We start from the raw sequence: 21,282 nt of genomic DNA, 5'->3' as shown, positions 1-21,282 counted from the left end.
GTAAAGCAATGGGAACGTTCAGAGATGTACAAACTCCTGCCCTAACCCTTGTCCCACCCCATGCTTTTGAGTTTTTTTAACCATAGCCAGCTAATACTCCAGTGGCAAAATGCAAATACTGTCATCCTTGCTGCTGGGAAAAGTGATGGTATTTTGAAGTGTGTTTTAAAGCAATCCAATGGTAAGGCACTTCAGGGTAAAGGTTTAATTCTTAGTTTGGTGGTTTAGATTTCCAGTTTATTCCTCCTCCTCTTCCTCAGTTGTGCTTGTCCAGGTTGTCTTTTTCAGATAACACAGAAGAAATATTGTCCAATTCTTTTGCTCTTTCCTTATTTTTTCTTAAATTAACAAACGGTCTTACTAGAAACATATTTTGAGAGGAAAAGGTTATTTTTCTTGGAATTCTCGTGATATCTGAGACTAAGTTATCTCACTAGCAATTAAATAGGTTTATTTTTCATAGCCATATTGTAGGGTTTTTTGTGCCATACATACATGTCCTTCCAACCTTTCTCATCTAGCAACTTTTAATGAAATCCAGCTTAATTTAATTTTAGTTGCAAGTTTTTGCATTGTTATTCTTAGTTCTTTCCAAAAGAAAGGCAAATTACAGAAACAACCCTTGTGAGATACAAACTCCTGGATGATGATATCAATTTGCTTTTCACAGTTAGGCACAATAAATTGCTTTTCATTGCAGTTGGAATTTGCTGCACTGACATGTTTCCTCCTCCACAGAACACAGTTGGTTTCTGAGACAGGGATAAAGAGCTTGCAGTCATGAAACTGAAGCAGCATCTAACTTTTTATTTAACTTCATATTTATCTGCTTGTTAAGCTACATGGTAAGCTGTATGGACAGCTTATTTTCCGATTGTATTTTAACTTCCTGTTACCTGTGAGGAATTTGCACTTAACTTTGTGATGAGCTTCCCCAGGGAACATAACATTACGGTCCAAAGGAAAAAAAGAGCCCAGAATCCTACAGGCCGTGCTTTTTCAAAATTCCTCATGTGAAAAAATAGAAGAGCTTTTCTGCGTAGGGAATGAGGAAGGAAATCTCTCAAGTGGACTACATTTTTGACAAAGCAGATTTTATTTTTTATGGCCTGATTCAGTATTAGATTACTGCAGTCTCATTCCATCTTAATTTCATCAGTCAGTGGAGTTATTTCAGCATAAACCTGGCACAGGGGATGGCAGAGTTAGCCTCTCTGCGTGTAATTATTCTCTAGTCTGCAATGGTAAAAAGTACCTTCTGGAGGCCAGCAGCCCTGCCCTATTAAATCTGCTGCAAATGTGATCTGAGGCATTGAACGCTTTGAACTCCAAGTACTTAAAACTTTGAAAGCAATTTTTTGTTATTGCAAATACACCAAGAATTTATTACAAGAAAAAGGTACTGATGCCCTTACCCTGTAATTAGCGCCACGGAGGCAAATCTTGCATTCCTGTTTACTCCGAAGGCAGTGAGTTTGCCTGCCTCTTGGTGAGAGGTATACAGGAGTGGGCCCTACCAGAAAAACACAGTTATTATTAACTAGCCTGCCCTAACCTGCAATAAAAAACCTCTTGTCTGAGATGAGTTCATTGCGGTCTCTTCTCTGATGCCATGCTTTTACTGACTTCTCGCGTTAAAGACGACCAGTCCACGTCTGTGTGTGTAAAGATGGAGCGATGCGCAGTAAGTGTCCGCTATTTGTGTCTGACAGTAGAGTTCTGCTTAAGATGAGAAGGTTGCTTGTCATTCAGGTTATGGAGTTACAGCCTGCATAATCAAGTGCTTTAAAATCCAGCATTTTAAATGGCCAAATCATTTCTTGCCCTTGGAGGCATTTCAGGACATGCAGCTGCAGTGTACATATTTGTAAGATTCAACATCTAATTTATGCTTTAGAAACCTCGCGTGATTTCCCATGCTGGTGCTGAAGTCTTGTCTGCGTTTCACAACTGTATCTGTTAAGGTCAGAGCTATCAAATCTGGTTAGTCCTGGCCTGATTTCCAGAGCAGGCGAGTCACCTGCAACCTTCCGCTTCGCTTTAATGGGCCTCTGGGTGCACACAGCACTGCCGTGCTTGAGGCCAGCTGTGTGAGTGCTGAAGTATGGATTGATACCTAATTTAGTGCGTCCAGGGCTGAAAATGTTGGCTTAGTGTTATCTCTCCCTGGAACTCTCATTCTGTGTATTCTCTGTATTTGAGACAGCAGCTGTCATTCAGTAAATTCCAGTACAGAAGCCAAGTAGGTCAGTGCCTTTAGGTACTACTGTACATGATATATGCCCCCATGGCTGAGTTATCACCCTCTGTTGAATCTTAATGTAGGTGTTTTTGCTGAAACATTTTGCTGGGGCTCTGCTTGGGTTATGCTAGCCCTGAGAGGGCTGCTTGGGCCCTGGATGAGCAAAGGTGGTAGAGCAAGCTCCATCTCTTTAACAGGTTCCCATAAGGGGGAGCGAGGGAGTTGCTCCTTCCTGAAGATTTGGACCAGAAGAGGCACAATGGCAAAAGCAGCCAGAAGACAGGCTCTGGGCCCAGACTGCATATAGATCTACTCTGCTTTAACCTGATTTGTTGTTTGGTCTAGCTTTCTGCTCTTCCCTGAGCTGCTTTTGGTCAACTTCACTTTTAACTGGCTCATCTTTATCCTCTTTTGGTCAGACCGTCACTCGCTGTCCTTCCCTTCAGCTGATCTCTTCCTCGCTGAGTGCAGAGCCTCACGTTTCACTCCCCAACCAGCTGCAGGGGAGCAGAAGACCCAAGGGTTGTCCATTCGTGCAACTTCCACTGAGACACGGTAGCTTGCTGCCTGCTTGCTCCAGGTCCGTTTCAAGGCAGAGGAAACTAAAATAGCTTAAAATACTTCTTGCTGTTGAAGGTGAACATGTGACTGCCTCAAACTACACCGCTACCAAAAGCTTACAGAAATAACATGTGGTCTGCTGCCATCTGCTTACGCCTCTTTCCTCCACCCTTTGGTGTTCTTGTCACTTCAGGCTGCTCTGAGCTCTTCAAACCAAAGACCATCTTCTCTGTCTTTGCAAAGGGCGTGCTGCTGGGGCACCTTCTCCACCCCGTCTTTGCTTTGCTCTCCTTTTGCACCGTGATACAAATAATAGTAATAGAGTCGATAGTTTTATAATGTAGTCTTAATGAGGATGTGGCTTGAAGCAAAGAGGAGTTTCATTTTGTGGTATCCGCCCAGTTGTAACTCATCCCTAACATGAATTTGTTGATAACACTCAGATCTCAGGTATTGATCGATGATGTAATTGTCATCCTGTAGTAGGACAGATGATGTAATTCTTACCCAGTGACTAAAGACAGTGACCTTGAGACAGGTCAGATGGTTGAGCAGCGCAGATGGGTCACTTATTATGAAGTGCCCTTGTTTTAAAACTAAACTGTCATCTGTTAATTATTGGGGAGGAATAACTATAACAAAATGCCAGCATGTCGCAAAAGATAGAGCATTTATTGACTTTTACCAGCAGTTACATACTCTTGTTTTGACAGGTGACTTTTGATGGTTTTGCCGCTCTGTTGCTTTGGCCATCATTTCAGTTTACATTGGGATAGCATAAAAGCTGACTTTTGTGAGCCCAAGGAAAACGTTTGTTTCTGATAACAAGTCACACATTTAAAAAAAAGGAAGGTAGAGATGAATGTGATCCGAGAAATTCTGGTAGATGGGAGGAAAATATATGGCACAGTTTTGCCAGTGAGATGGCTTGAATATACTTTTGAATAACAGGTATCATCACATTTCATTTGAACACTTAGTAAAAGAAAAAAGTGATAAGCATTGACCAGCTTTTGTTTTTACATAAACAGTAGGCAGAACTCAAGAAATGTCACGGAGAAAAAAGAAATAAACCTACTTGCTATGATTGTTAGTAAAACAGTTGGGAAAAAGACATATTTTTATCTCAGCGGAAAGAGGCTCTGAGAGACCCCAGTGCAAGCATAAGAAGCATTCAGTTATGAGAAGTATGGATCCTGAAAAAAACCCAAGAGGTTTGGAAAGACAAATGGTTGAAGATCTGTTTTTGGTTCTAGTGTTGGTATTTTCTTAACTACTGATTTCATTTCTGGCCTAGCATTTGCTGTTTCAGGTCAGAGTTCTTTGGAATTTTTTGTTCGTCTCTTTTGTAAATTGGTGCATTTGCAATGTAAGTATTAAACTGAGGAACTTGGAAGAGTCTTCTCTTCAGGCAGATCCTTACCGAAGGTAGTGGAAGAAGTTAATAATTTGCATGGATTTGTTACCTAATAAAGAAGACTACAAAAGAGCGACTAAGAGTCTGACTAATTAATTACTGAAATTAATTGATCTTAGGAAATCATAGAGACATAGATCAGTCGGATTCTGTATTTTCCAGTTTTCTTTGACGCAGAAGTTTCACCAGTAGCTTGTTTGAAAGTAATGAATATTATGAGCAAGTATTTATTTTTCTGAGTTCAATGAGCATGTGCTTTGCATTGTTGAAATACATTTCCCTGTTTTGTGGACTTTTCAGGTCTTATTTTCCTACGGTATTTGCTTATGGGTAATGTTACTTAATGTCTAGGGACTCCTAATGTGTAAGATATAGTCTGTTAAAAGCAGGTAAGATGTTAAAGTCTGTTCAGTTATGTGCAAGGGCCTTATGCTTGGAAATCCTTCATGCCATGCCTTAGTGAGAATTTCAGGTTTCTGGGGAAGAAATAAGAACTTTGATGGATGTAGTCCTTCTGCAGTATTTCTTTTCTAAGTGTGCAATAAATCTAGATGTGGATAATTGAAATTGTGAGAAAATCATGAAAACAAGGAAATTAATCCTGTAATGCCAAAGGAAACGTAAAATCTCACACACACACTCTCTGCTTCAGCGATTAAGCATGTGTCTTCATTTTTAAGAGAACTTCTGTAGCAGGGCGCAGCCACTTCAAAAATTAAGTTTTTTTGGCAGGCGGAGACTCTGGTGGTGTGGGGAATCATTCTTCGCTGAGCTGTGAGCCCGACGCCTGAGTGCTCTGCTCTCCTTTGTTTCCTTCACACAGCTTCGTATGAGGTAGGCAACTGCTCTTACCCCTCTTTTGCGGATGAGATGCAGAAAGGCCAAAGGGCAGGCTCATAAGACCTCAGTGATGTTGAGGTTTGACTTCTTTAGTTTCCCAAATCCTGGGCAACTTTTCTATCTAGTAGGTTGCTCTTGCTTGAATCCTTCCCTAGTATTTTTTTGTTCGGTGCCAGTGTCATTCCATTGCTCTCTCTGCTCCAGTTTTTCCAGCCTGGTCACAGCTCAGCTACCTCAGCTAACTTGCATCCATGACTAGGAGGGTTTATGCATTCAGAGACAGTGGCAAGTCACTGAATGTTTTCTGCCTCTACAGTACTGCTTTAGAGAGGGAAATTTGCCCCAGGGCTGCGTATCAACTCTTAAAGTCCAATCTGCTAACTTGCAGTGCAGCCTCTGGATTTCACTTCTGCACTTGGTTGAGTTGCTTTGTTGTTTCAAACCAAAACGGAATGACAATACTTGTCCATGAAGCTTCCACTTAGGCAGATTCCTTTTTATTTTCCCCTTCTTCCTCTGTCAGCTACTGCCTCACCTTCCAGCTTTAGTTAGCAGTTGTCAGGAGACTCAAGACCTTCAGATGACCCTTTACATTAACCATTTCTCTCTCTTCGCTTGCTTTTTTGGATGCTTTTACCCAAATGCTCACTCTTACTCCCAGAAACCTCCCTTTTCTTCAGAGCCCTTTGCTCTCCTGCCCTGCGCATGTCTCAGACATGCTGGGTAGGCTGTCCCTTGAGAATTTGCGTTCCAAATTTACTAATGTTTTAGGGTATCTGTTGTGGCAGGTCTGTAGCCATCTGAACCTTAAATAATTGTGTTTCATAAGATGCAGGGAAGTGTAAGTTCCTATAGCTCCTCAACCTAGGAAAACTCACGTGGGCTTGTACCAAAGCACCGTCTGGTGAATTATGGTGGTGGAAATCTTCCTCCCACCCCTTGATAGTCTATGTTTCTTTTCATACTGTGCTTAGGAAGGTGGGTCTCTCAAATTGAAACATGTATCCTCTGCTTCCTAACCTTCTTCACAAAGCTGTAAAGAGGCCTGGACACAGTCCAGGAAGTTCTGGATTATTTTCTTGCCCTGAATTTCTTCACTAGTCAGTGAATTTTTTTCCACATCTGTTCGCTGCTCTGCTAGCCAAAGTGGAACATTGCAGGGACTTGCTGCGTAGTCTAGAGACTGATGAATTGTCAGGATGAGAGAGCTGTATATCTGATTTTCCTGGAAGACTCAAAGGAAAATCAGGATGATTTTAAGGACATGGAGGGTGAGTTGTTATTACTTAACCTGCCGTAACTATTGTCTTAAGTGCCTGACACTGAGGATGTAGAAATTATAAGGCAGGGTATCCAAAACTTTGTGTGAGTCAGAACTAACGCCAGTATGCCCCATGAAATAAAAGTCAGGCCATACACATCTATGTCTTGCCTTGTGATCTGAACAGTTACTCTTTTAAAGAAAATAAGCTTATCTCTGTACTTGGTTTGTTCTTCCTTGCAGCAGTTCGGCTTGGAAGCAAAAGGATTTGGGTTGAACCCGTTACTCAGCCTAGCACTGGTGCCAAGTTGCATCTACGTTCCCTTGTACTTCACTACTCTTTTCTAATCAATATAAGTTCACTAAGTGGAGTAATGCAGCTCTCCAGCCAGAGACCTCACTTTGAAACCGTATGGTAGAACACTCTTGGTTTGGCTTAGTTTCATTTGATCTCCAGTTGGAGGAAGGTTTCCTTTTTCGTTGCTGCTTCTTTGGTCTTGTCTTACTCTTTGGAGTTAGCAGGATAGCCTGGTAACATGCACTGCAGGCATTTTAGTTCTTCTCCTATATATTTACCTGTCCAGTGGAGGAAAAAGTTCAGGTTGGTGCACATAATAGACCCATATAATGGGTGAATGCAGAAGACATTATTGTTTGCAGAACTTGCTTGTTTGATTCAGATAGGTGAGAGCCAGGAAGTCCAACTTAATACAGTAGTCAGCAACTTAAAGCTGTGTCTAGATGGGATATAAATACACAGGCTGATGATTTCTCATCGTGGTTCCACAGATATGGCAGTAATGCTTCATAGTTGCCCAGTGTAGATGTCACTTATTACGGGCAGTAGAAGTCGGGTATTTCTATATTTACCACTAGAAATAGGTGGAGTTCGTGATGTTTGAAAACACGTGGACAGGATAGAAATGTGTGTCATATAGTACGATGGGGCTTAGATCCCTGACTTTTGTCTTAAGAGGCTTTTGGAAAGTCTAAGCAGTGCTTTAAGTCCCTTTGAAGACCTGCTCCCAGCTCCCTGGTTTCCCCTGGAGGGCCTGAGAGATCAGCCCGTGTGTAGCTCCACTCCACCACTGTGTCTGGAGGCTGCCTGCCTGCTGCTTTTCGTGGTTCTTCCTTCTGCTTCTTAAATCACTCCAGCTAAACATGCATTGCATCCTGTTGCAGGGAAGAGCATATGTAGTAAGCACCAAGGCCTGTGAGTGAAGTTTGTCCTGATAGGAAGGTCCCATCCAGCAAAGGGAAAGATTCCATGTAAGTGGGACTTGTTTTAGGTTTTTCTTCCTTCTTCTGCTTGTACTTATTTCTTGCAATCTAAGAGATCTAGCATCAGTCTTGAAAGGATGCTCTGCAAAGCACTAATTTGGAATGGTCCATGGGAAAATCTACCTGTGTACCTCTCTTTCAATAAAATTGTAAAGTTAGGCCTTTTGCCTCTATTTCAGTATGTGAGGAGAAAGCGACTTTACAACTCCTCTCCGTTACGCCATAGAAGGAGATGGTAGTCACCTTTGGGGGAAGAATGCTTCATGTCCCATTGCTCTCTTCTTCTGAGGTTTGGCAGCAGTGGTGGTCCCCTCTGCACGGGGTTCAGGAGTGCAACTGGCACCCTAGAAAATGAAAAACACGAGTCATTTGCATAGCACATCAGAACCCAGCACACCCGCCTGCCGGAGCAAAGACCACAAACTTTCACATTTGAGTCATCTGCTGAAAAGCTACATATTTTTATGAAGAAAGAGCTAAATGTTTGTTTTAAAGTAATTTTATTTGCTTACTTGAAGCTGAATCATCTGACTCTTAGATGTTGAAGGTTATGTATCAACAGGATTTTCTTGTTATCTTTCTGAGTCTGCTGAACTACAACAATCAGAATTTGACCTTTCTTCCAGTCATAAGAACAATTGTTTGATTCTAGTGTGAATATCAATGTTTGTGTCTATAGAAACCAATCAACACTTCCTCCTAATTTTTGTAATAGGCTGTGACTGCGACACTTGGATTTCCTGTCTCTTGCATATGTGAATCAAAAAATCTCTGCACACAAAGATGTCTTGTCTTCTGCATTCGCCATCTATTGCCTCGTTAATAGGCATCATCTTTATTGCAGTCTGTATTTCTCCTGTTGAGGTATGTCCAGATATCACTGAAGCCTATAATCTTCTTTCATTTTTATTCCACATTGTGGATTCGTTTAAGAGACTTTCTCAGTAATAACTGTAGGAAATAGCGAGTAATGTAAGAAAAGCTGGTTGAACTGCCTACAATCAGCATTGCACAACATTTAGTATTTTTCCAGGATAACCTTTTAAAGTGACATTTTTCCAAACTCAGTGGCAGTTTCACGTTGTTGGTTTTTTTCTTCCTTTTTACATTTCGGCATGAATGATTCAGGTTGTCTTGAAAACAAGATACAAACCTCCACATTTTTGTATCTTTCTAAAAAATAAGCCGTCTGTTTCACTGAGTAGCTGTGTAGCACCTTCACGTTTAGGGGTGGATATTTGAAATCTGGCTGTAGAATTGCCCTGGTATTAAGGATCTCCCTTCTCATTTGCAGGAAATATTGTCCATAATCAGTTTGTGAACTCTGAAATGTCTCATTTTGTACCTACACTGCAGGAGCTTGTTAGGTAGTGCTGCACTGAGCATACTGTATTTTAAAGCTGAAGGATTTCCTTCGGTATTCCTACATCTGTCTCCCGAGAAGTGCTGTGGTCCTAGGCACAGGAAGCAAAAGGAAGGAGATAGTCCTCCCATGTTTTCAGCAAAGCCGTCAGGTGCCTGGACAGGGTGGAGCAGAAGGAAAGGATGGAGAGAGAACACAAGTGATGGGAGAACATGGGGCTGTCTGAACAAGGAGATGAGGGTGGTTATGGATGCAAGCACCAAGTGTGGGGACAACACTTTGGAACTGGTGTGACTGTCAGGGGTAGATTGTGTAATGGGACTGAGATTAAGATGAGGACTCAGGAGGAGACTGGAGTAGAGTCTGAGGAGGGAAGCAGCAGGAAGAAAGCCACAGAAGAGAAGGTCAGGGGGAAATCTCCGTTCTGTACATCGAGATGGAGTTTGTGATTCCTGATGCTGCTTGTCCTGTCTGGTGAGAAGATAACAAGACTATTCCAGCTCCAGTTATTTGTTATAGTCCAAGTGCTTGATACAGCCCTGGAGCCAAACTGAGACAGCGGACTGAATTATGCAGGTGCTGTACCTCTGCTTCAATGCAAAAACCCTGGTGTGAAACCACACACTTTAGCTTAAAATGCTGCCAAGTCTGTTTGAACTGTCTTAAGTTTGCACTGAAGCTCTGTGGTGGTGGAACAATCTTCAACAAGAGGATGCAACAAGTATCTTGCTGGCGGTAGTACCTCATGTGGACGCATCTATTTTCACCTGTTCGTACACATTAGTCTTGCTGTCCCTGTGCTGTTGGTACATATCTGTGAGTGCAAATTTTGTGTCTTAACCCTGCAATTTTGGCTCACGTGAAGTCCAGTCCTTTGTTCCCACTTGCAGTTATCTCAGTGCCTCCGATGGAAGAGGTTGGTTTTTTTGCATTTGAAAGTTTGAGTCCCAGGAATGATTTTGACCTCTAGCTATGTGCAGATGTCCTCTTTTGGGTCTGCCTGTGTCAGCACAAGCTTTCACCTGCTTGCTGCACCTCCCCTTGGAAATGACCCTCTTCGGCCTGCTCTGGGGTGGAGTGAGCACTCCCCAGCTGGTTGGAGGCAAAACTGGGTTAGCATAAAACAGCGTAAAGAGTAGTTTGTAGCGACTCCAGTTTATTTTCACCATAATGGATTACAAAATGCTTTTACACCAGACTGCTAGCACTTCTGAAGGGAGACAGTCATCACAGGAGAGGCAGCTGGTGCCGAGCATGTGTGTGGGAGGGAAAACTTATCAAGTGGACTAGCTGGGTTTGGAAGAGACCTTTGTCCACAACCTCGGTTTCTCTGGGTCTCAGTTTTGCCTGTGCGATGGGGAAAAAATCCATCTCACAGGGGTGTTGCAAACATGTGCTAATTTTAGTATATCAGGCAGTCAGGTAATAATGGTGACAGTCAGAAAATAAGCTATAAGGAAATAGCTTTTTCTGTCTTGAAAGCATGGGGTTTAGGACCATTTTTAATAGTGAGAATGAAGCAAACTACTGAGTGTTGCTTATTCAGTAACACCAGCTCTACTATATCATGAATGGCACCATTTCCTGTAGAAAAAAACCCCCATGTGATCATAAAATTAAGAAAATTGAAATGTTGCACAATTGGCTGTTTCTGCTATTTCATTGTCTCTTACTTCTTCACTTTTTTGACATGTTTGTATGTGTAATGAACTGTTTGTGACCAAGTTCACAGTTGCTCAGAACTTTCTGTCCAAAGATGTTAAGCAGTTTAAAGAGGACTTAAAGGCCATTAAAGCATCTTACACTTCTGCTAGTATGCTTCTTTAAGCACGTGTCTGTCTCCAAAGTGCTTACCTCTTGTTGTTAAAAATGACTGCAACTTTAATTTAAGGAGATAAGAGGAGAAATGTTTTTTTTCTAACTTACCGTCTTCTAAATCTGCTAGAAAATAATGTCAGGTCATTTTTTGCATGTCTCTTTGATAAATCAATTTACTTCCCTGTATTTGTAAGTCCTTGCATAGCAACAGGTGAGTGAGAGATACACAAAAATACGGCTATGAAACCACAGATGTTGTCAGTGAGGAAATAGAGCTGGGTTAACACTCATAACTAGGTTTAAATAATTTTGAAAATGACACTATTTGAAATTATCTGTGTCTCTTACTTGCACTGTGTTCAAGGAGTTGGGTGTCTTGCTATGTAACAGAGAAAACAGACACACCAGTAAGTAAAAAATAAAATTACCAGAATACCTGTTGGTGACTTTCCGCGGTGTTTAGTGTGCATCACTCCAGATGAATTCATTTAGAATTATGAGTATTCAGCAACTCTGAAGAGCAATCATGCAGAGCTAAGGCACAGAAATAACTTGGCATGTGAGAAAACATTGGTTTTAGCAAGTGTTTTTGCCACAGAGCAAACTGTGTGTGAGCTCCCTGCATAGGAGCGACCCCTTGGTAGCTGCCCTTATGTGAGCTCTTACACCAGGGTGCTTTGTGGTAAACAAGAGGTGGCTCAGCAGCCCCCCCGGCCTGGAAGGAGTTACCCCCCTCTCTGCCTTTGCTAAGGGCTGAGATGCTGTGTCGGGGCAGCTCTTGCAGAGCCCGTCGGTGCCCTGCCAGCGTATGCCCTGCTGAGCACCCACTGCCGTGTTTGTCAGCCCCTCTCACTGCTCTTGCTCTGGCTTCATTAGGTCATTTCTCTCCGTATTATGGCTAGAATAAGCACAGTGATGGGAAACGGCTTTGGCTTTGTTTTTTATCTCAAGGAGGTAAAGGTGTTGTGCCTTGTCCAGGGCAGTCTGATGTTTGAACAGTGTTGGGGCGTTTGTTGCTGGGTCGGGGTGTTCAGTAGTTTGGCTATGCTACTGTTCCATTTGTTTTATTCAGCCAGGGGCGTATCACAGATGTATTTTTTGATCAGACGGCATTCCTGTACTATAATAATTCAGAAGCAGTATTCACCCACTAGTTGTGTGAAATGCCTGTTGCTCACTTCTGTATTTGTGCCTCTTGCCCTTGCTTTCCCTTAGGTACAGCTTACCCTGTGCAAGTTGTAAACTCCATGGAGCAGGCACCGTCTCCTAATGCGTGTTTGTATAGTGCATAGCACAGCAGGACCCAGGTTTTGTTGCCGTTTCTGGACACGCTGTAATGTAAGAAGGGTACTCCGTCTTGCTGAGTAATTAGAATAGTTCACACCAGCTGAACTTGCAGAGTTTCCTGGATGTGGGCTGGTGAGGAAAGGGATTTTTCTTTCCAGGCTGAGAGGGGGCTTTGCAAATGTTCTGCAAGTCACAGCGGCAGCTGGTTGTTCGGGTGCTGGACAAAGACATAATTTGGAAATAGCTCCAAAGTTGGCCCTTCACGTACTAGTGCTCCCAGATGAGTTAAGTGGGGGGAGTTCACACCTCTTGCGGTGCCGTTGTTTCAGTCTGCCAGGCTGCAGACTCAGTGAGGACGCAGCATGCAGGTTTTCATAGTGAGAGCTTTTGTCGCTCCCAGAAGTGCTAGAAACTTAATTGCTTTCAAAGGCAAGCTCGGAATCTGGAGGACCCAGTGCAACCTGCTGAGAGAACATAAATCATGAGATACTATCAGGTTTCTGTGCTTGGGCTTGCATGGAGTGAGTTTGCTTTGTGAGCGAATGCCTTTGGAATACACTGGTATGTGGGGTTTTTTTGTCGATTCTTAGACATAGCAGTAATTGTTGTTGGCTTTGTTAATAGGCATCTATATTCTGTTCTGTAGTTACTGTTCATGTTTTCCAAAAAGTGTGCAGACAAAAAGAAATATTTGTTCTGCATTGAAATCGTGAAAGCATTTCTGCATTTAAATAGATTGACGGCTTTGGTCCAGGTGGTTCCCAGCCATTGTCCCTTCGAACAGGCACTGAGAGAGCCTGAGAGAGCCGGCCGGTTGTCATTTGACCATTGTTGTTTATCTTCACTTAGAGACAGTATTTAAAGTGCCAGTATTTACTTGTTCCTTTTTGACGCTAGTTTGCCAGCCGCCTTTGTCCCTAGCCAAGTGAACCGTGGTCGCAACTGAGGAAAAACTGCCCTTTGTAGATAAGGAATAGCATTTCCAAATGTTGTTATATAGCATGGTTCCCTAATTTTGTTTTCCAAAGTAGCTCTTCTGAAAATCTGTGGAGGTCGTCTTTAAGTTGGTCTGGGGAGTTAGTGGCATTTTTATCCACAATCCAGTTTTAAATGTAGTTTTCCCCATCTCCTTAAATGCTTAGTCTATGGGCTGTCCATTGATAGGAATAATCTTTTGATATATTTTGCATAGAAACTAAGGCAGGAAAATATTTTAAGGTGAGCCAGCCAAATAATCTAGGGTCTTTTGATCAGTTTCCATGAGTGTTAAACCAGTCATCTGCCCTATTAGGTGTTGTTTGAAAGGAAGTTCAGTGTTTAAAGAAGATAGACATACCAGTTGACAGTTAATATGTCTTCTCAAGTCACCAGCAGAAGCCTCATTGAACTTTGTTGGCAGAGATGCCTTCTGCAAAGGGTTCCTAAAACACCTCCCCAGCCATTGGATTAGTTTCTGAAATGCTCTGGCACTGCAACGGGTCCGGTGCCAGGGCTGGACACTTGGTCCAGCTCCAGTTGGAGCTGAGGAAGGGCTGAGTTTTGAGACCTCTAGGATGCCTTTGTGTCCAGAAGGAACTGAGCACTGGAATCAGGTGTCATCCAAACTGTGGTGTATTCCTAGAAATTGATTAATATGCTGTTTTAATTTGGGGAGCTTATATAGCTGAAGTTATTGAGATATTAGCGCTTTGAAGCAAGAGATCTGCAACTCTTGAGATTGCCTGGCACATAGATGAGCAAAGACCTAAATTGCTTTGAGGTGCTGACAGTTGTCACAGCTTTGTGCAGACATACCTTTGCCAGTACTCACAAAACTCAAATACCAGTTTCACATCACTGTGCTCTCCTTGGCTGGTGTACAGCTTAAAACCGTACTATACCTCCAGAACTTTAGCACAGAAAATGGAAACAAGGGATCAACAGCAACAGTAGCTTCTTACCAAATGGTTGGTTTTAAATGCTTTGAGTATTTTAAAAAAGAAATTTGATCCTTTATTTGAAAATTGGACATTTAATGCATTACATCACTCTTATCCCAGGCCACTCTGCTGAAGTTGCACTGATTACAAGAACAGACTGTAGTGCATGATGAGGACAGTAGCAAGTGAAGGAAAAACATTTATTTTCTTTCTGCAACAGTGAGTTCCTCCAAACATAAGAGATGACTGAAAAGTCTGTTTTCAAAACAGCTCTGACCCTAAATGCAAATAAAACTTCTGTGATTTCAGCTTTTGCTAGAAGTCATGTGCATCTGTGTGACAAAGCTCTGGCGTATTAATACCAAGTGCTTCCTAAAGAAACTCATTTGGAATCTAGGGTAGGTCACAAGTGAAAAGGAGTTGAGGCTCTCTCTAATCCACATCATGGTCCACCATGTGTTTCAGTAGAACTGTCAGTAACAGCCTACCTGCTATAAAAGTTTCACATTAAGATAGAGTGTATTGACAGATTTCAATGTATTTAGTCTCCTCAGGCTACAGATCCACATCGCGGTTGTTGGTTTGGCCACTTCTGTGAGCCCCTGCCTACAGCTATGGAGTTAGAAATGAACAGGCAAACTCTGGCTGATACCCTTGGCATTGCAATGTGGGTATATTAATTTTACTAGTTTGTCAGGCAAAAAAGTGTCACAATTAGGCACTCCAGTGGCGAAACTATCAGTGTTCCCAGCTGCTGTTAGCACTGCATTTAGTTTTGTTACTTTTGCCATCTGCTATTTAAGTATTGCACACTAGAGGAGTGGGAGATGGCACTGGCTTTGGGGGGCTTTCAGAACAGCTGAGTGGATTCTTTGATTTGCTATGATCAAATATCCTGATTGCCACAGCCTAACTAGAGTTCCCTTTTTGACTTGGGGACTGAAGTTTCTTATGAATTCTTCTAATGGAATGGCATGCAACCTTCTTGAATGAAAAATTACAGCGGCTCTGCTCCCCGAGCGCTGCAGTGGTGGCATGGCAGCAACACTGACCGAAGTCTGTGCTGTGGGTGCATCTCTGCTGCCTTTATCTGTTCTGCTGGATGTTACCCCTACATCTGCTGGAAGGGCAGCAAGGCAAGCCGCACAGCAAGCACTCAGCACAACCAAGGCCTTTGTCAGCTGGGATATTCTTTTCCTCTGACTCCTCTGTTATGTTTCTGTTGTAAGGTGCGAGATGCTCTGATGATCTAGGTGACTTTTTTTTTTTTTTTTTTTTTTTAGCCTGTGACCTGTGTTTTTACCATCGTAGTCTCTGAACTGGTTTGTCAGTTCTGAGTTGCTGTGTGGCTCACCTGAGATAGATGGTTGTCTCCCTTTTTCATCAAGCACTAAGCTCATGGTCATTGGTCGGTAAAAAACATCAATGAAAAGGTAAACTTGCCTTGCTGCTGTTAAAATTCTCAGTCTTCAGAAAAGCCAGTAGATGGGGTGTGTGCAATTCCTGTGCAAAATCACTGCACTTCTCAAGCCAAACAATCAGCTTTCATTTCTACATGTTAGTTGCAGGGAGGCTTTTTTTTTTTTTTTTTTTTTTTTTTTTTGCTGTTAGAGGTGGCCCTCCATGTGAGAAGTTAAACAGTCCTGGGTGGAGACACCCAGAAGTCTTTATTGATCCTTATGCATGAAACACTCTGACTACAATCTAACGTGCACCTTGCAACACAGGTCTTTGAAGTCTAGTTATAAATTTTGTATCATAAGCTTTTCATTTATTTTTTTTTTTTTTAATTAAACTAGTTATGAACTAGGAAAGTATTGGATAACCAAAAATAGGCTGGGTTACTCCAGACTTCTGCTTAACTTGAGGTAGCAGTACTAGGTATAAATGCCATAGGTCCAACTACAAAACACACTTCCTCTTTTTGTATCTCCAAGTCCAGCATATAAGAGTAAGTGTCTGTTTGTATGCATAATTCTGTTGATTATAGATGTGAAAATTGAATTTGCTAGAAGTGTAAATTAAAATATTTTGCTGCTGTTAATAATGTTCATAATGCTAATGGAAATAGTAATGATAATACAGACTGTAGAAAGGGTTGCTTGTCGCATCCCAGGGTAGGTTTCATGCCTATAGGTCAGCTATGGTAGCCTTGAAATAGGAGGGAATCTAAAAAAAGAAGATGAGTGGGTTTAGGACAAGTGAGTCCCTGAGTTGTCTTCCTGTGTGGTGGAGCAGAGCATGAGCCAATATGGCAATAAGCTGGCCCAAGGTCATTTATGCCATTCAAAATGAAACTATCTAGAGATGGAGTCCTGCTTAGACCTAATTTGTGAGGGAGAAACCTTCAGATGATTTGGTCATAATTAACCAAGGGAACTCTACTAAAACACAATTCATGTCTGACATGTATGCACGTAAGGAGGGAGTATCTTGCCAAAAAATAAGTTAAAATTAGAATATGGTATCAGACTTCAGTTATCTTCTGAGAAGAAGAGTGAATGCTGATGGCCAAGATTTACAGCTGAAGATTCCTGAGAGATTTTGGGAAGAAATGATGTGCATACACTCTCTTCCAAGCTACTAATGAAGTTGCGGGAATGTAAAAATCTTCAAATAGCAGAGTAGCCTCAGCTAATTCAAAAGAAAAGTTTAATAGTGGAGTGTGAGCGAGTCCTGAGGGCACCGGTTTTGCTTGTGCCTGTGATGAAAGGGGCAAATAACATGAACCTGTTACCTACAGCTGCCTTTCAGGCGAGAACCACAATAGACGTGCTTTAATCTGGTGTGGTGAAGTGTGCTGAAATTACTCTGAGCATTTAACAGTTGCACAAATGATTCACTTTCCTAGCAGTCTGATTTTTGTATTATAGCATAATCTGTTTCCCCTCTGTCTTAAATGTGCAATTCTGCTGAGCACGCAGTTCACATGGGTTGCCTCCGGCAGACGGCAGGTCAGCTTTTGAATGTAGGAGAATTCATGAAATTTAAGTATTTTGTGTACGCTTAACGGCAGTTGTGCAAGTACAAAGGCTTTGCTTTATCAGCAGATGTGGTCTAGGTTTACATTTATGTCCACATGCAATTTTTAAGTTTATCACAGTCGAGGGAAAAAAATCAGGAGCTCAGTGCAGTCTTTTACAATGTGCTTTGGTAGCTGGCCAGCCCACTTGCCCTTGTGTGAAGCACATGCTGGGGTGGTTCTTTCTTCCATTAGCTCTTTGATGCTGGGAAGCGGGGATGATTCGCATAACATGGAAATGGAGGGGGGGAGCGGAATTAAAATAAATGCAAGATTAGCAAAATCTGTGTACTTACCTTGGGCCAAGGCAGGAAGGAATTTGTGTGCTGTGGGAACGATTAGATGGTAATGTTTGCTGGACTGCTGTGACGGGCGAGGGATATTTGAGAAGGCGATCCAGCTCTGCTGGAGTCTGCCGAGGGAGCAGCGGGGCAGCCTTGCCACTTGCAAACTGGAATTGGGTTGGGTGCTTTCTGGTTAGTCAAAAGGGTTGCTGGCTGTTGTTTGTGATAGCTCAGCTGTTTCCCATGTGACATGGCCGTGTTTCCTCACTTCTTGCCCAAGCTGGTACTGGAGCTTGGAGTAGAAGGCGCTTTGCCAACGTCGATCCTGTCCGGTTAAGGCCTTTTTTTTGTTGTTGTTGGGCTGGGAAGAGTTGGGGAGGAATTGTATCCATGCGTGGAGAAATGGTGATGAGAGGAGCACAGAGGGAAGGCCACATCTCCCTGCTTCCCAAGCGCAGAAATAACCAATGCCAACGTGGGAGCTTGTTTGCAGCACCTCTGCTTGACCCAGCCAAGCGTCCATCGTGCGGTGAGTGTCGCGGGGGAGTGGGGTGGGACTTCCTTGCAAGATGATTAATGAGATCTCCAAATGCTTTGAGGGGGGAGTCATTCACGAGCAACGGTAGGAGCTTTTTTTCTCAGGGTTGACTACTCTGCTGTCCTCCTTTAAACCAGAGAGATGAGAATCTGGGAGAAGGATATGAAAAATAGATTAGCTTAAATTGAAACCTGGCATCTGGAACACCTCGAACTTTGGCAGACCTCGAGATAATACTTCAAAGTTGTTCAGCCCCACAAGGTACAGTATAATTTTCTGTTTGATGAAAGTATTACTCAGGAACTGGCATCAGTCTTGGGGCTTCCTTGTGCTGGGCACTGTCACACTAGCTAGAAGATAGGTACTGGCTGAGCTGACTCTGAACCTGCACACCCTGAGCTGCTTACATGCCTCTTCTCATCTCCCCACATATTTAGCAGTAAACGTTTACCCCGAATTGGCTTTACCACATTGAGCAACAAAGTGTAAATACACCTGAGCTGTACTGAACCTGTCTTTACTCTCCTGAAAAGATCTTTTGTATTTTAAAATCATTACAGCCAAAGCAATGTGACTAGTATTTGTTTCATGACAGCAGGAAAGGAGCATGGCCTCCTAATTACCCTAAAATTCAAATATTTGCAGGGGCCCTTGAAAAGCACAGGGCTCCCTCAGCCCCCTGCAGTTTGGCAGGTATCTATCTCCTCACTTGATCGGGTCTGGGCACTAAATAGAAATTTAGCACGTTGGCTTATCTGTGAATTTACCTTTCTGGTCTTGATGGGGTGATTCCTACAACTTAGAGCTCAGGGGCAGAGAACATCTTTCCAAGGGCAGTGAGTGACTGTAGTTCTCACTGTAGTACGTGGACCCATATTCTCTTTTGGCAGCCTACTAAGAGAGAGAGAGCAAGTCAGCCTGGTTCCGTTTTTTTAGCCACGTGCATCTGGAGCTCATTCTGAAATACGATTAATACATGCCTGCACGTAGGTAGGACTTTTAGGTTGTAAGATTACTAATTGGTTTCAGTGTTGTTTGCTGCATGAATGTTGGGATGTTTGGGGTTTTTTTAAATCTTAAGGTAAAAAGATCATCATTTTTAGCTTATAACAAAGAAAAAACACATTTTCTCTTAAATGTCTTGATATGAAGTAATTGAAACTAAATTTCTGCACAAATAATTTCCAAGAGTGTGGCTGTCAAGTGCAGTGATAAAATCTGCACTTTTGCAGGGACCCAGTGAGACTTTGCAAATTTAGATTTATTCTCAATGTTAAATGTGGTTGCAGATGTCATTTTTTAAACAGCACTTTTAGAAGTAGTTATCTTAAAAGTATAGCAATTCAAACCACAGAGGGAATGATTTTGAAGTGTAAAGTCTTGAAACACAACGCAGAGGTTGACAGTTTCGCTACAATTAGAAGCAAGGCAGGCACAACTCCCACTTCTGAAAACTTTCCTATCGCACTGCTTCCTCTCTTGGCCTAGAAAACCTCAAAAGAAAAAACCTTTGAGTGGCTTTGCTTATTGACTTAACATAGTTATATTCAATAGCATTAGGAGACAGAGCAGAAAGGGCTGCCAAATCTGTCTGTAAAGAATAATCTTTACAGAAAGCTTCACAGAGGTATTTTTCCACATGCTTTCAGTCTCCTGAGAATGCTGCTTTTTTGAGGAAAGCAAGTTTTAGGGTCTTGTGTTTCTTGTTTTGGTTTTTTTTTTTTTTTTTCATTTTGTTGGGTTTTTTTTAACAAGGCGTATTTTGTTAGGAAACCACTCCCTTCTGCTTCTGCATTTAGACTCGCTGCTAATTGCCTTTTGGTCCATGACATTTTCCATGAATTGCCACATTCTCCCACACTGTTACAACTTCACGCTGATTATGTTATGTGGCACTTCTGCCTGCTGCCTTTTGGAGGAGTGGCTGAGAGGAGGATATGGTGTACCTGGGAAATTGCAATTCATTGCTTTCTGAGAGAAGTTTGCTGGAGCCAGGTTTTGTAGCTGCTAAGACATGGCAGAGGCTGTTCCTCCCAGGCCAGGGGAGGTGGGATGAGGAGGGCATCCTGTTACCATGTGGGTTTAAGCACTGCTTTGCTGTGTGCCGCTGATGAGGAATTTGCAGAAGTCACGACAAGGTGGCGTGTGGCATGCTAGGCTGACATTTTTCATCATAGTGGAAAGCCAACCCCAAACCCTGGTGCCAGAGAGGGTGCGAGAGGGAGCAGTCTTCGTGGACACCTCTGGCTCACTGAGCCCCTTGGGATGCCCACTGAGCCCAAGCCACAAGCCCAACTTTCTCCTAGGGCCTGGGGACAGCTCAGGTTTGTCCTTAGCCCAGCTCTGTCCTCTGCAGCAAAACCTCCTGGAGCAGCTGAGTATAAGATCATCGCCGATGGCAGCTCGAGTGCTGCCAACACAAGAACTGGACATAGCAGAGTTGTTCAGCACAGCTAATCCACTTAAAGTGTGGAGTTCATCTGCTGATCTGCAGGGGTGGCAGTGCTCTTGGGTGGGATAGCTAAAGAGGCTTTGGCTTGAGCTAGTGGTTCAGGACAATCAAACCCTGCAGCTAGGGCCAGGGATCTGGTTACACTAAGTTGGCCCTGACCCAACCAAACGTGGTTATAAGTGAGAGGTTAGGTGAGATAAACCCCTCTGCTTAAGCCTTGTCTTGGCTCAGGAGCTGATCAACACATTCAGGTGCTTTTCCAGTCTAACTGCTTTGATCAAAGGTAGAGCTTGCTTCGTCTGTGAACTGGGATGAGCTTTGCCACTAAAAGCCCTTTTTTAAACTGGGGTAATTACATCTGCAGTGCTGGCAGGTAAGGTTTCTGCTTTAATCGTGTTGCTGCACATAAGGGTACAGATCTTTTACAGGTAGAAAAACCGTGATATTTGATGTAGTAAGCGCAGTTGGGTCCCACCTACACTGTGGCTATTGGCAGCGGCGCAGGATGAACAGCTGGTGTTGTAACACGATCTCTGACTACTTTACTCTGTTGTCCAGCCTGTGACATGAGGGTTTTCACCTCAAAGAGGTGGTTAAAAAAATCAGGTCCATCTGACACACCAGCAGCAGCAGGGGCTGCAGGCAAGCCCAGCGTGGCCTTTTCTGCCGCGCAATGGTTGGCAGGGGTGGCTGCTGCCTGCGAGAGCAGACGGTGGGCACTGCTCCTGCCCTGCTGCTGTTTATCCTGGATAAAACCTTTATTCGTTCAGTCTTACCCTTTTTTCTAGTTGAGGGGAAGGGAGGGGGGAGTGTGAGGAGCAGTGTGCAGTAATGTACGCTGCAGAGTCCTCCCTGAGGTACTAGAAGGTGTCTGCAGAGACTAAAACTTGGTTGTCTTTTGTGAAAAGGGCTCATAATGTTCCCACAGACCAAAATTCTCTCTGGAGCAAATCCCTGCTTGGCACAGGGAGGTGGAAATGGGAGTGCCACAGGTCCA

General features: G+C 43.0%; 1 protein-coding gene across 8 annotated transcripts in view; it reads left to right on the top strand.

The window, feature by feature from the left end:
* ATXN1 (ataxin 1) overlaps positions 1 to 21,282 on the top strand; it is a 417,571-nt gene that overhangs the window by 296,818 nt on the left and 99,471 nt on the right. The window contains exon 1 of one of the 8 annotated variants that reach the window (XM_065630263.1): positions 8,412 to 8,466. The exons of 6 other annotated variants lie outside the window; for them this stretch is intronic. The gene's annotated coding sequence lies outside the window, so the exon portion shown is untranslated. Of the gene's footprint in view, positions 1 to 8,411; positions 8,467 to 9,731; positions 9,772 to 21,282 lie in introns of those variants that run through there. One more of the 8 variants, XM_065630262.1, reaches the window with a different exon arrangement.

Source organism: Caloenas nicobarica, chromosome 2 (genome assembly GCF_036013445.1).
Source record: "Caloenas nicobarica isolate bCalNic1 chromosome 2, bCalNic1.hap1, whole genome shotgun sequence".
NCBI classification, from domain to species: domain Eukaryota; kingdom Metazoa; phylum Chordata; class Aves; order Columbiformes; family Columbidae; genus Caloenas; species Caloenas nicobarica.
Note: the sequence above shows the minus strand (reverse complement) of the source record. Positions and strands in the feature narration are given on the sequence as shown.